This window comes from Homarus americanus, unplaced genomic scaffold (assembly GCF_018991925.1).
Source record: "Homarus americanus isolate GMGI-L3 unplaced genomic scaffold, GMGI_Hamer_2.0 scaffold21314, whole genome shotgun sequence".
Taxonomy (NCBI): Eukaryota; Metazoa; Arthropoda; class Malacostraca; order Decapoda; family Nephropidae; genus Homarus; species Homarus americanus.
Genome location: NW_024720811.1, coordinates 3577563 through 3590115, shown reverse-complemented (window position 1 = coordinate 3590115; position 12553 = coordinate 3577563). Strand labels below are relative to the sequence as shown.

General features: G+C 41.8%; 1 long non-coding RNA gene across 1 annotated transcript in view; it reads left to right on the top strand.

The window, feature by feature from the left end:
• The window catches only part of LOC121861261, a 40982-nt gene extending 30058 nt beyond the window's left edge, over positions 1–10924 (top strand). Inside the window, exons 2-3 of the long non-coding RNA XR_006087995.1 lie at positions 383–429; positions 10271–10924. This is a non-coding gene — a long non-coding RNA (uncharacterized LOC121861261). The remainder of the gene's footprint in view (positions 1–382; positions 430–10270) is intronic.
• Positions 10925–12553: the final 1629 nt, after the last annotated feature.

The following is a 12553-nucleotide window of genomic DNA, read 5'->3' as shown; positions in this document are numbered from 1 at the left end:
CTCACCTCACTCTTCCCCTCACTTCACTCTGTCCCCCCTCTCCCCTCTCCCTAGTTCCCTCTTACCATAGTATTCTGTATAGTGCAAGAGGGTCATAAACGCCATCAATGGGCCGGAGTCTTAGGAGAGAAAATATGTTAGTATTTATTTTATTGAATTCCTTTGTCCTTAATTATTCCCCTCGCCCCCCTACCCCCAGAAATTACCTCACACCCCGGATACTGTTGCACACCTGGATATTCTCAAGCTCCCTCCCTGGATATTACTTCACCGCGGATATTCTCAAGCCTCCCCCCCCCCTTCCCCTGGATATTACCACACCCCGAGTATTCCCATGTCCTTGAAATATTCTGTCCTAAATTTTCTTCTCTATTATCCACAGATACTTCACGTGGAACCTAGATCCCAGGGGAATCAAAAATACTTCAGGTGAGTCAAGAGATACCCTATTTGAGTCGAGAGATACTTTAGGTGAGTCAAGAGATACCCTATTTGAGTCGAGAGATACTTCAGGTGAGTCAAGAGATACCCCAGGTGAGTCACAGATACCTCAGGTGAGTCAAAGATACCTCGGGTGAGTCAAGAGATACTTCAGGTGAGTCAAGAGATACCCCAGGTGAATCAGGAGATATTCCAGATGAATCATAAAGGTCCTAGGTGAGTCACTAAGATCCCAGAGGAGTCATAAAGGTATCAGGTGAGTCACTAAGATCCCAGGTGAGCCAAGAGATACACCAGGTGAGTCAGAGATGCCCCAGGTGAGTCATGGAGGGTAGACTCAAAGAAACAGGCCGGGGACAGGCGGTAAATACGAGGTGGTGGAGGTAATGTTAGTTTGGGGTGAGAGTTAGGAGTCTTATCTACAGGGGATTATGGTGAGGCTCATGGCTCTAGGAGGAAGAGGAAAAAGTAAGGAGGAGGAGGAGATAGAAGAAGACGTAAGGATAAAGAGAAAGTAAGGATGGGGAGGAGGAAGAAGGGGAGGTGGCGGTAAATTAGAGGGGGATGGAAAAGGAGGAATGAAAAGAGTAGGAAGAGGAAGTGATGGAAAAGTAGCAAGAAGGAGAGCCGGAAGTAGAGGATTAGGAGGGTAAGGTAGAAGAGTAAGGAGAAGAAATGGAAGAGGAGGAAGGTGGTGGGGGGGGAGGGGCAACCTACAAGAAATTAGTGAAATAAAGATGCAATAGAAGACACACACACACACACACACACACACACACACACACACACACACACACACACACGCACACAGAGGAAGGAACAGGACGGACCACTGTGAAAAATATCCAGTGAGGGTCAAGAAAGAAGTTTAAGGTTGAAGTTTGCGAGAATAAGTTAGAGAGGTTGATAAATAGGAGATGGCCAAGTTGTAGGAGACCATGACGTACGGAGCAGATTTTTTGGAGAGGAAATTTTTGAGGTATTGGAGGTGAAGGGTCGTAGGAGGCCATGACCTACGGAGATTTATTTTTTCTTTGAGGGGGAGTTGGAGGTAGTGGGAGGTTTTCTGAGGCTATGATGTATGGATTAATTTTTTTTAATATTGGAGGTGGTGATTTTTTTTGAGGCTCTAACATACATTAGATATATTTTGGAGGATTTTATTTAATTTTTTTTTTGAGAGAGAGAGAGAGAATTAGGGTAAAGATTTCTGTTTTCTAGGATGGGTCAATATATAATAATTAGTTCCGTGGAATATGAAATTGAATTTAGGCAGTTTGGTTTGGTGTTGAATATTTTAAAGGAAGGTGTGAGTTTTTAATGAAGTTAGAGGAGTGTGTTGTAAAGTTATAATGGAGGGAGAGAGAGAGAGAGAGAGAGAGAGAGAGAGAGAGAGAGAGAGAGAGAGAGACGTGTGTGGGAGAAATAGAAACACACACATTCTTCTCTCTCTCTCTCTCTCTCTCACACACACACACACACACACACACACACACACACACACACACCTCCCCCAACCGTGTTGTGTCACAGACCATGGCACGACACACAGCAATAGAGTCCCGGTGAAGAGAAGAGAGTAACTCCCCAAATTGGAAATGAATAAAGAGGAGTGAACGTCCCTCTGAAAAATGCACGCGAGTCCTTTGAGAGCTTCTGCTGGAATGAAGTCATGAGGGCACGACGGGTCACGCTCCATGACCTAGCAGGGAAGAGGGGGGGAGGGAGGGAGTGAGGCGTGAGGGATATGACATGTGAGGGAATGTGGTGCTGAGTGGAATAGTGCCAAGGTCTGTGTTGTGTTGAGCCGTGCCTGCTGGTGTAGACTGGGGCCACGGAGGCTGGTGGTGGTGTTGAAATACCTGGTATCACATAAACTTGGTATCAAGAAATTAGGTTAAAAAGTATATCAGGTAAAGTAATAGTAAGGGAGAGAAGTAACAAAGAAGAATAGAGAGAGGCGGAGAGACGGGCAGAGAATACGTGTCATTTTTATTAAATGAGTAAAAAAAAAAGTTTGACTGCTACACACAGGTAAGGCCGTGAGAGGGAGGCTGAACCTCCGCAGCGGTACATTTAATACAACTTTACGTCGCGATAAAAAAAACAAGTTGAGAATTCCTGCTGCAGAAACTTGGCTTCTGTGTTCACTGAACTTGAGTCAACTTGAGACCAATTCTTAAAAAAAAAAAAAAAAAAAAATGTGTATAAGAGCTAGACTTGCCCAGGATAAGACGCCTCGTGAGCGACTTGGAACTTCACATTACTGCTGTTACATTGTGGACGCTAAGTTGTTTGTTTCAGTGTAATTTTCCAGCCATTGTTAATCTACCGGTAGTAAGAGTGATCCTCATACAACAATGAAAATATTGGTCCTTATATTAGCACAGTTGTTGACGCCATTATGAGGGTATATGGCACTTATTAGGGAATTGTAGTGTTTAAGTGTTGAGGGGAGGAGGATCGTACCCTTCGCGTTCGTTCTGGTTACAACGCCAAATATTCCGCGAAACTCCACTTTAACCCTTCACTACGGGGAACGCCAAATTTTATATTTTATTTACCTAACGCCTGACGATTTTGTTCAGCAGATAGAGGAACCTTTACACTGGTTAACGATACTTAACCACAATGATCAAGGGTCACCAGGGTATCTACCACTGAGCCAAGATAGAGGGTAAACTGTCTTATATACGTCATGGTTAGGTAGTACATGGCGAGCACAGTGGGAAAAACTGGGACAAAAGTTAATCCACACAGTTCATAATAAGAGACAGGTACTGTACTATATAAAGACCACGTTAAAACATCCTCCTGTAAAGTTCCTCATACAGAAAATACACAGAATAACTCAATCCCCGGTGAGTCGTATCTTTTCCAGAAAGTTGTTGCTGGCTGTATTAAAGCCAATTAGCCGGGCGAGAGGAAGAGCTCATTAGATTTGCACCAAAATATACAGACTGTCGACTTATGCAGTTAATACTATTAGAAATCCTCTCACTGATGATTACTAGTTGTGTATAAATAGAACTTAAATAGCTGTATATTATTTGAGATGATACTATTGGAGTTAGCTCAATTTAACTAGCAAATTAATAGGCATCGGAAAACTGAAATATAAACCTGTAAAACCATATTTGAACCTAAACCATCTTCACCTGTACTAAGTAAACCTATCCATACTAAACCTTATTTAACTTTAATAAACATGTGGATAATGTTTATATATATTTTCTAATGATTGAATGTTTATGTCCTGTTATTTGCATAGTTGAGCGTCACACAAATATTCCAGCTTTATAACAACTCTCAGGGGAGGAGGAAGGAGGGGCAGGTTAAGAGTACCTTTTAGTAGTGTTATCAGTGACCCCTTGAAGATGGTGGTGACTGCTCCTCCTGTTCAAAGGGTTACAGCATCAGGGAGGTACTACCGCCTGGGAAGATATTGGAAGCATAATGTGTTGTCTATGGTAGATCTTGCTGCCACATGGCATCACGAAAATTGTGACCAAGTCCCAGGTTGCTGATCTGTCTTTCTGCCTCATTTACACACAATTGCAGGGTCTCAATTGTTTCTGTTACTATTGACAACACAACATACATATATTGTTCCTCACTTTTGATTTTTTTTCATTTTGTATTTCTTTGTGGTTCTTTATTATTATTGTTATTATTATTAAAATTATTATTATTATTATTATTATTATTATTATTATTATTATTATTATTATTATTATTATTATTATTATTATTATTATTATTATTATTATTATTATTATTATTATTATTATTATTGTTACATTTTCGCCCCCCGGGCCCCGTTGTGGGTCGGTGACCTGTGCCTGGGTGGGCTGATTCCCGTAAAAAAAATAAGTAAGGGATTAAGTTACCACATACAGTACACTGAAGGGGCGAAATTGTCGAACTCTTACTATTAGGTTATTTTACTCAAGGGATTATGATAGTAAGTTGTCTTACGTTAGGGATTAAGTTGTCTTACTCCAGGGCTTAAGATATCTTACTCAAGGAATAAACCTGCTTACTCTAGAGATTAAGACATCTTATTCTAGGGATTAAAAAATTCTACTCAAGAGATTTAGATAACTTACTCTAGGGATTAAGTTATCATACTCTAAGGATTACTTTTTTGTTTTCGGGGAAGTGACAGCATACTCAAGGAATCTCATCATCATAATCAAAGGTTAAATCTGCAGATGACACAACGTCTCGTCTTGAACGCGAGAGCAGGACAGAACAGTACCTCGGGAGGTCTATCTGGCACCGTGCCCAGCTCTCTCTAGTGTTTGACATATAGCTAATGAGATTCACACGCTGGCGTTGTGTTGGTGGGTGATGTGATGCGTCTAGTGCGGCAGCGTTAAGTTAGTGTTAAGGTGAATGTTCTGCTCGCTACTCTTACGCTCTCAACTCCTGCCGCCGGCTACGTTAGGTTAGGTCAGGTCAGGTCAAAGGGGAGAGCCGAGTGTGTAAGTCTCTCCCCTCACCAAGACCCTTCAGTGCCTCCTCGTGGCAACGCACAGTAACTGGGTGTCGGCGACGCCAGGCAGATTCCGTAAGTGATATCGGATTAGCAATGGGCCTCAGAGGTATGGTGTGCAGGCCCGTTTCTCTCCTCTTCCATCCCTTTATCATCTCCTATTCCTTCTTGGTGTCTCTTCTTTTATTTCGTCTCTGTCTCGTCTCCATTTATCATCTCTCTCTCTCTCTCTCTCTCGCCCGTATTATTAAACATCTTCCCTTGAACAGGGTCGTCGTGTTTCAACCCGTGTTTTAAACTAAATGAGTCCTGAGGGACCCCGCAGTACAGTACTTAACGGGGTGTGGCGGTAAATTAACTAATTCCAATATTATAAATTAATTTTATTGGAATTAGTTTCGCCACACCCCGTTAAACACTGTACTGCGGTGTCCCTCAGGACTGATTTAGTTTAAAACACGGGTTGGAACACGACGACCCTCATCAAGGGAAGATGTTTAATAATACGGGCGTCTCTCTCTTTACTGTGTCCTATTTATTTCCCTTGTGTCTATTCCTAATATATATGTTATTGTTTACTTTATTTCCCAGCCGGTGTGTATCATTGTCTGCTTTGTTTATACAGTACAGTATTTAATATATCTCCCTTTGTTTACTTCTTTTATCGTTTGTTGTTTATACGTATCTCCCACCACCTGTGTTTATACCTTGTTTATTTGTTTACTCTATTTCTCTCTCCCTCTATTGTGTTTACTCCTTGTTTTAGTGTTTACTTTTTGTCTCTCTCTCTCCCTCCCCTTGTGTGTAATCTCTCTCTCTCACATTGTTTATACTTTCCTCCCTCCCCTTGTCTCTCTCCCCCTCCCCTTGTCTCTCTCCTCCCTCCCCTTGTCTCTCTCCCCGTGTGTATGTCTCTCCCTGTTATCACCTTACGAGAGGAAGTGAGGGAAATGGAATATGAAGAAGATAAAACATGCAGGGGGGGAAAATGTTAACGTAGATAGAAAGAAGAGGAAGTAGGGGAAAGGGAGATAAAAGAGGGAAGAGATGAGAATTAAAGAGAGAAGGGGAATGAGAGTATAGGAGGAAGAGAAAGATGGATGGAAGACTAGGAGGAGAAAGAGAAGGAGGGGAAGGAAGGAAGGAATCAAGGAAGACTAGGAATAGAAAGAAGGAAGAAAGGAGAAAGAAAGAAGGAAGGATGATTAGGAGGAAGCAGAAGTAGGAATAGAAGGGGAAGAAAGAAAAAATGCAATGAATAAAAGAACGAAGGGAAACACTAAGAAAGAAGGAAGGTAATAAGAGAGAACGCGAGAAAGTGTGCCACTGTTGACCTAAGTAATAATGCCACACGTCCCTGGGCTAGTTGGCTGGCTAGGTCGTGACGTCGCCATCGCCAAGGAGACCCGCCTTACGTCATCACTTACGTCACAAATATGCACATAAATCATTGGCTGTCAAGGTTTATTTGCTCTCGTGATTGTGTGACGTCATCTGTGTTGCTATTGGTTGTACCCTGAGAATTGGACCAATGATAGGATTATACCTTTAAAATCCACTATCACAGGGCCCGACACGTATATATTCCACATTAATCTCACAAAGGAGTTGTTTATCAATACTTGGCTACTTGTTTACAATAAATTACATCGTATCCAGGGATCTTATGACTGACAGAGTGATTTGTTTTGATAGTGAGATGAAATGAGAAGCTTCAGTCCTATCAAACTTGACTGGCGGAAAAAAGAACCAGAAAATTAGGTCTCCATCTTATTACACCTGAAGATTAACCACACTTGCGCTAACCTAACCTAACAAAAATTCAATCCAATTAATATGCTTCAGACATCTACATAATGTTTCAACTGATTTGCATACAACTTTTACCCGAGGAATTCAACTGGTACGCTGTTTCCTGTATCTATTAAGGACATTCTGGAGAATCATTTTGCTTACCTGGAAATGGTGTCAACGATGTATGGGTTGTGGAGAGAGCCGCATGGGTAGCTGATTACTGGAGGTGTGAGAACGACTTAGTGACTATCAGAGGTGTGAGGACAACTTAGTGGCTATCAGAGGTGTGAGGACAACTTAGTGACTATCAGAGGTGTGAGGACAACTTAGTGATTATCAGAGGTGTGAGGACAACTTAGTGGCTATCAGAGGTGTGAGGACAACTTAGTGACTATCAGAGGTGTGAGGACAACTTAGTGACTATCAGAGTTGTGAGGACAACTTAGTGGCTATCAGAGGTGAGAGGACAACTTAGTGGCTATCAGAGGTGTGAGGACAACTTAGTGACTATCAGAGGTGTGAGGACAACTTAGTGACTATCAGAGGTGTGAGGACAACTTAGTGGCTATCAGAGGTGTGAGGACAACTTAGTGGCTATCAGAGGTGTGAGGACAACTTAGTGGCTATCAGAGGTGTGAGGACAACTTAGTGACTATCAGAGGTGTGAGGACAACTTAGTGACTATCAGAGGTGTGAGGACAACTTAGTGACTATCAGAGGTGTGAGGACAACTTACTACGTAATACTGTACTGCACTAAGCCAGGGTCGTACCAAAGGCTAACTCATACAGTATATATATATATATATTCCATCTCTGGCTAAATAAACTGTACACAATTACACAGTACCACATCAGCACTACAATTTCCTGCATGATTCGTTCTATGTTCCGATTCATGTTCCATTTACAGCTCAAAACTTATTTATGGACAGATATAAAAAAAATATTGGGTTACCCGGGCGCCTCTTCAATCACCAGGTAGCTGTCAGTGTATAAGCGTAATGATAAAAGAACAACGGGGAGGGGTGGGGGGTAGTTTTTCCACGATGTAACGCGGGCCAATTTATTTCGTAAAAATTTCGTCGAAGCGATAACCCCGTGTCAGAGGTATTGGCTGCCGCTGTACAAACATTGTCGCCTCACTCTCCTTCACCACCACCACCACTAGTCCACCAGCACCACCACTACTCCACCACCACCACTACTCCACCAGCACCACCACTCTACCACAACCAGCTGAGCCTCCCTTGTACTACCTCAACGATGTGCTATTGGAGATGTATACAGTATGTGTGTGTGTGTGTGTGTGTGTCGTAGAGATGTGTACAAGAGTGATAGAGTGTAACAACTAACAACCACATTAATTACCTAAGTATTTCATAATATTAACCTGTGATTGGTGTTGTACTTAGGTCAAATAATTAGGTCATTGTCTCATTAATCATATTCACGAACATGCCACAGTGCTAATGTGTTATTAATTTGAGTTTAAGTTTAGCTAAGTTTTAAAAGTTTCATTCACGTTAAATTTGGTTTCGTTTTGTATTGATTTACACGTTATTGTACTTTTAACATGGAGATTTTTTCATACATATCGAACCAGCTTCATTTAACTGTATTTGTACTGGTGAGTGAGTGAGTGAGTGAGTGAGTGAGTGAGGATTCGGTGAGTACTATGAATAAATTACACGAGTGAGTGAAGGAATGTTGGGTAATAGTGAATAAGTTATGCAATAAGCCGTGAGGCCATGTATTTGATTTACACACACACACACACACACACATACATTATCACGTTGTAAAGATGCAAATCCAGTGCGTGTTTACTAAATTCTGGAGTTTCCATTTCCAAATTCCACAGTTTATTGAGAAATGTCTTGACTGTGTTTTCGCCTCCTTGATTCAGATCTCTCTCTCTCTCTCTCTCTCTCTCTCTGTGCAGCTTGAGATGATAAGCTCCTTCTTCCTCCCTTCCCCCTCACTACCGTCTACACTACAGGTCATTACTTTGTCAAGCCGTTCCTCTCTCTCCTCTCTTCCTGTAACTCCTTGCATTGATTACGATCCTCCTCCTCCTCCTCCTCCTCTTCCTCCTCCTCCTCCTCCTCCTCCTCTCCTCCTCCTCCTCCTCCTCCTTCCTCCTCTTCCTCCTCCTTTTCCTCTTCCTGTAACTGCTGGCGATAAACACCCTCCTCTTCCTCTTCGTACAGATGAAGTTGATAAGTATCTTTCCTCCTCCTCCTCCTCCTCTCTCCTCTTTTCTTTCCTCTCTTCTCTTTTTCTTTCATTCGTTACGTCCTGCCGCGTTGTTACTTCGTCAGGCAGTTCTTCCCTCTCTCTCCACTCTGCTTGTAGCTCCTGGCGATGAGGACGCCTCCTTCTCATCTTCCTCCTCCTTCTCATCTTCCTCCTCCTTCTCATCTTCCTCCTCCTTCTCCTCCTCCTCGTGCAATGGAGGTAATAATCATTTTCCTTCTTCTCCTCCTCCTCTCTCTCCTCACTACCGTCTGCAACGTCGTTACTTCGTCAGGCAGTTCCTCTCCACTTCCCGTCGTGTCTTCATCGCCCCACATATTTCTCTCCCTGTCTCCTCCTCCCTTCCCATATTACCCAGGATTTCTGTTTACTTACCGCCTTCCCTCTCACTTATTGTTTCTTTCCTTAGTTTCATTTCTCTATATTTTTCGTTATGGGATTTTTTTTTTTATATTTGCTTCTTATTATGACTTATTATTTTTCTTTAGTGTATTTTTAATTATGCTCGTTCTCTATTATTTGTCGTAAATGGTAAAGTCTCTCTTTTTTCGCCTTTTTCTTTATTTTTCGTAATAATCTGTTCTCTCTCTTGATTTTTTTTATGCTGTTGATTTTCTTAATGGTAAATCTTTCTCAGCATTCCCACAATTATTGAAAATTCTGAAAAAAGTCCTGGAAATATCATGGTAATTTTTTAAAAAGTTTTACCAATCATAGAAAAATCACAGAAAAGTATACAAAATTAACTCTATTGTGTATACTTTGCCTTCATAAATATTTTCCTCCAGGACTCAACCTAATCTTTTTCGATGACGGGATTCTTATGCGACAGTATTTTTAGTTACATGATTACCATCTGTTCCAGCTCAAACTATACATAATGTAATACCTTTCTTTAGCAATATTTACTCTAGGAATTTACTCAACATTTATGCTACATAATTATAATCGCATTAAAGGAATGTATGTAGACTTATGAATTACGCTTCTTGCTGTCACACACCCATCCAGTGATACAGCTCGTTTCGTGGGCCTCAGCAGCTTATCACAACTAAAAATTTTCTACACCATTGACTTCAACATAAGTGACAAAAATATATACAGCCGAGTAACATTTGGTTTAGTGTCGTCTTAAGTTTATGCCAAGTGAATCTGTTAGGCCGGGTATGGGAGCCTGCCACAGGGAAGTTGTTATTGTTTTAAGAGAGATTGTTTTAGGTTCACTACGTATAGTTCACGAGCATATAAATTCTGTATCTAATATGACTTTGTTTTACAGAGTGAGAAGTCATTACCAGTGAAGAAGTATTAAGCGGCCACAGTATAAGGAACAAAAGCGGCCACCAAACACCGAGATACTTCCTTGTCCACGACCCACAGAGAGAGGGTTAAGTTAAGTGCAAGTTTACCAGTTTAGAAGCTTAACTGATTAACGTAACATTACAGCGTGTTTACGGTTTTAAGATTTTTTAATAAAAAATTAAAGGTAATTAAATTTTTCGTTTGAGATAATATTAAAATTGAATTAATATAAAGTATTGCTGGTCCATGAACCACAGATTTGTGATTTGTTGACCCGTGAGCCTTGGTGTGTCAGGGGAGACTATTAGATGTACTCTGTCTGCAATACTGTACTGTACTAACACCTGCCCCGCCAGTGCTGGAAACGTATAACGGTGCCAACTTCAGGTAGTGAGACACACCGAGGCTTGTTAATTATTCGGCTCTAGGGTCCAGTTCTACTAACACACATTTACAGGGTAGGTCCTAATGTCTGTGTTGTGTTGTAGTTAGCACAGATGAGTAGTACTTTTATGTCTCTTCACCTCAAGATGCAAAGAAGACAAAGTGAAGAAACAGGAAGAAAGTAAGATGGTGGGAAGAAAAATGCCTGAAGCAGTACTGAGAATATTACCACCGCCACCTAACACACATAAGGTAAACTATTACATTCTTTGTTATTTGTTTACATAGCAGAAGGTTGAGGCATACAGTATGTTTACTTATAACTTGACCCGGAACAGTTAAAGGTGTCAACTACCTCCATACTTCTCACTTTAAGTCTCATACAATGTTACCAATCTCTCAGTGAAAATTATATAAATATTGTACAGTCCCGCTATAGCCATCTCGTTCTTTTGGCTGCGTTGGTGTGGTAACAGTGTAAAATTCAGCCTCTGGTGGTGGTGTGAACGCCTACGCCAGGACAAACCTTGTAGGCATTGTTTTTGTTTTGTCTTAATTTTCTGTGTATTTCTTCCATGTTTTATTTCTTATTTTTTCCTTCACTTTCCTGTGTATATTTTCCTGTGGTCTTCATCCCGGCTCCAGGTGACGCTAAGACTTAACAATATATAAGATTTATTTGCCAGAACTGGTCACGTGTATTGTCACTTAGTTCTCAGATTACAGTGTAGATGGTTGTTTGGAGGAGATGAAGGTTACACTGTTATCATTATGGTGTGTGTGTGTGTGTGTGTGTTGTGTGTGTGTGTGTGGTTTGTGTGTGTGTGTGTGTTGGTTCAAGAAATAAACAGACAGTGGATAAGAGAATGAGAGAGACAAAAAAGTAATGATTCAGAAAGACAGGGAATAAAAATAGATAGAAAAAGAGTGTTGGATAAATAAAAGGAAATAAAATAGGGTTGGGTCAGTAGAGAGAGAGAGAGAGAGAGTGAGTAAAAGTAAGACCAGGAAAAAAAGGATTTGTTCAGAACAGACAAGGGGGGGGGTGGAGGGGATAGTGGAGGAAGGGAATAGTGGACGAGGGGAAGATTGGAGGATGTAGGGGATAGCGGAGGGAGGGGGTGGTGGAAGAGGGAGGGGGAGGGATAGTGGTAGCGGGTGCACCGGTTCCCACACAGCGCCAGTCATCACCTCACCACACCCGTGAAATCTAAACCCAACTTATTGGAAAGAAAATGCGTGAAATCCCACCACACGCGGTATGGAAAGACTTCTTCCTGCCGAGAGCTGCCTGACGGAGGCGAGATGCAGAAGAAGCATCTCAAAAAATCGGGCTGTGGTGGACTATGAAGCCTCTCAAAGACTCGGGCTTGGTGGACTGTATAAGCTTCAGTACTTTTCTGCAAGAGACTGATGAAGCCTCAAGACCCCCCATATAAAGTAGTGCTTCAGCTTCATGATTCCCGTATAAGGGATGGTGAAGCCTCTAGATAGTGGTGCAGCAAGAAGACCACCATAAAGTAGCAGAAGGAACAGCATGGGGTAACAAGAGGAGTACCATGAAGTAGCAGGATGAGCACCATAACACAGTGGCGTAGTGAGAACTTCCGTAAAATAATGGTGTAATCTAAGCACCATAAAATAGTAGGAACACCAAAAAGTAGCAGAAAGAACACCATAGGGTAGTGGTGTATGGAGGAGCAGCCTGAAGGAGTAGGGGGAGGAGGAGTAAGGAAGGTGTGTGGCGCGTGGCAGTAATAGACAATAGTGAGCGCCACGTGTGCTGGGCTGGAGCGCATCTATATGGTAATGTGGATGGCGGTGAGGGGACCCGCGCCCTACGGTCACCATTCACTCCAGGCCTTATAAAGTTCAT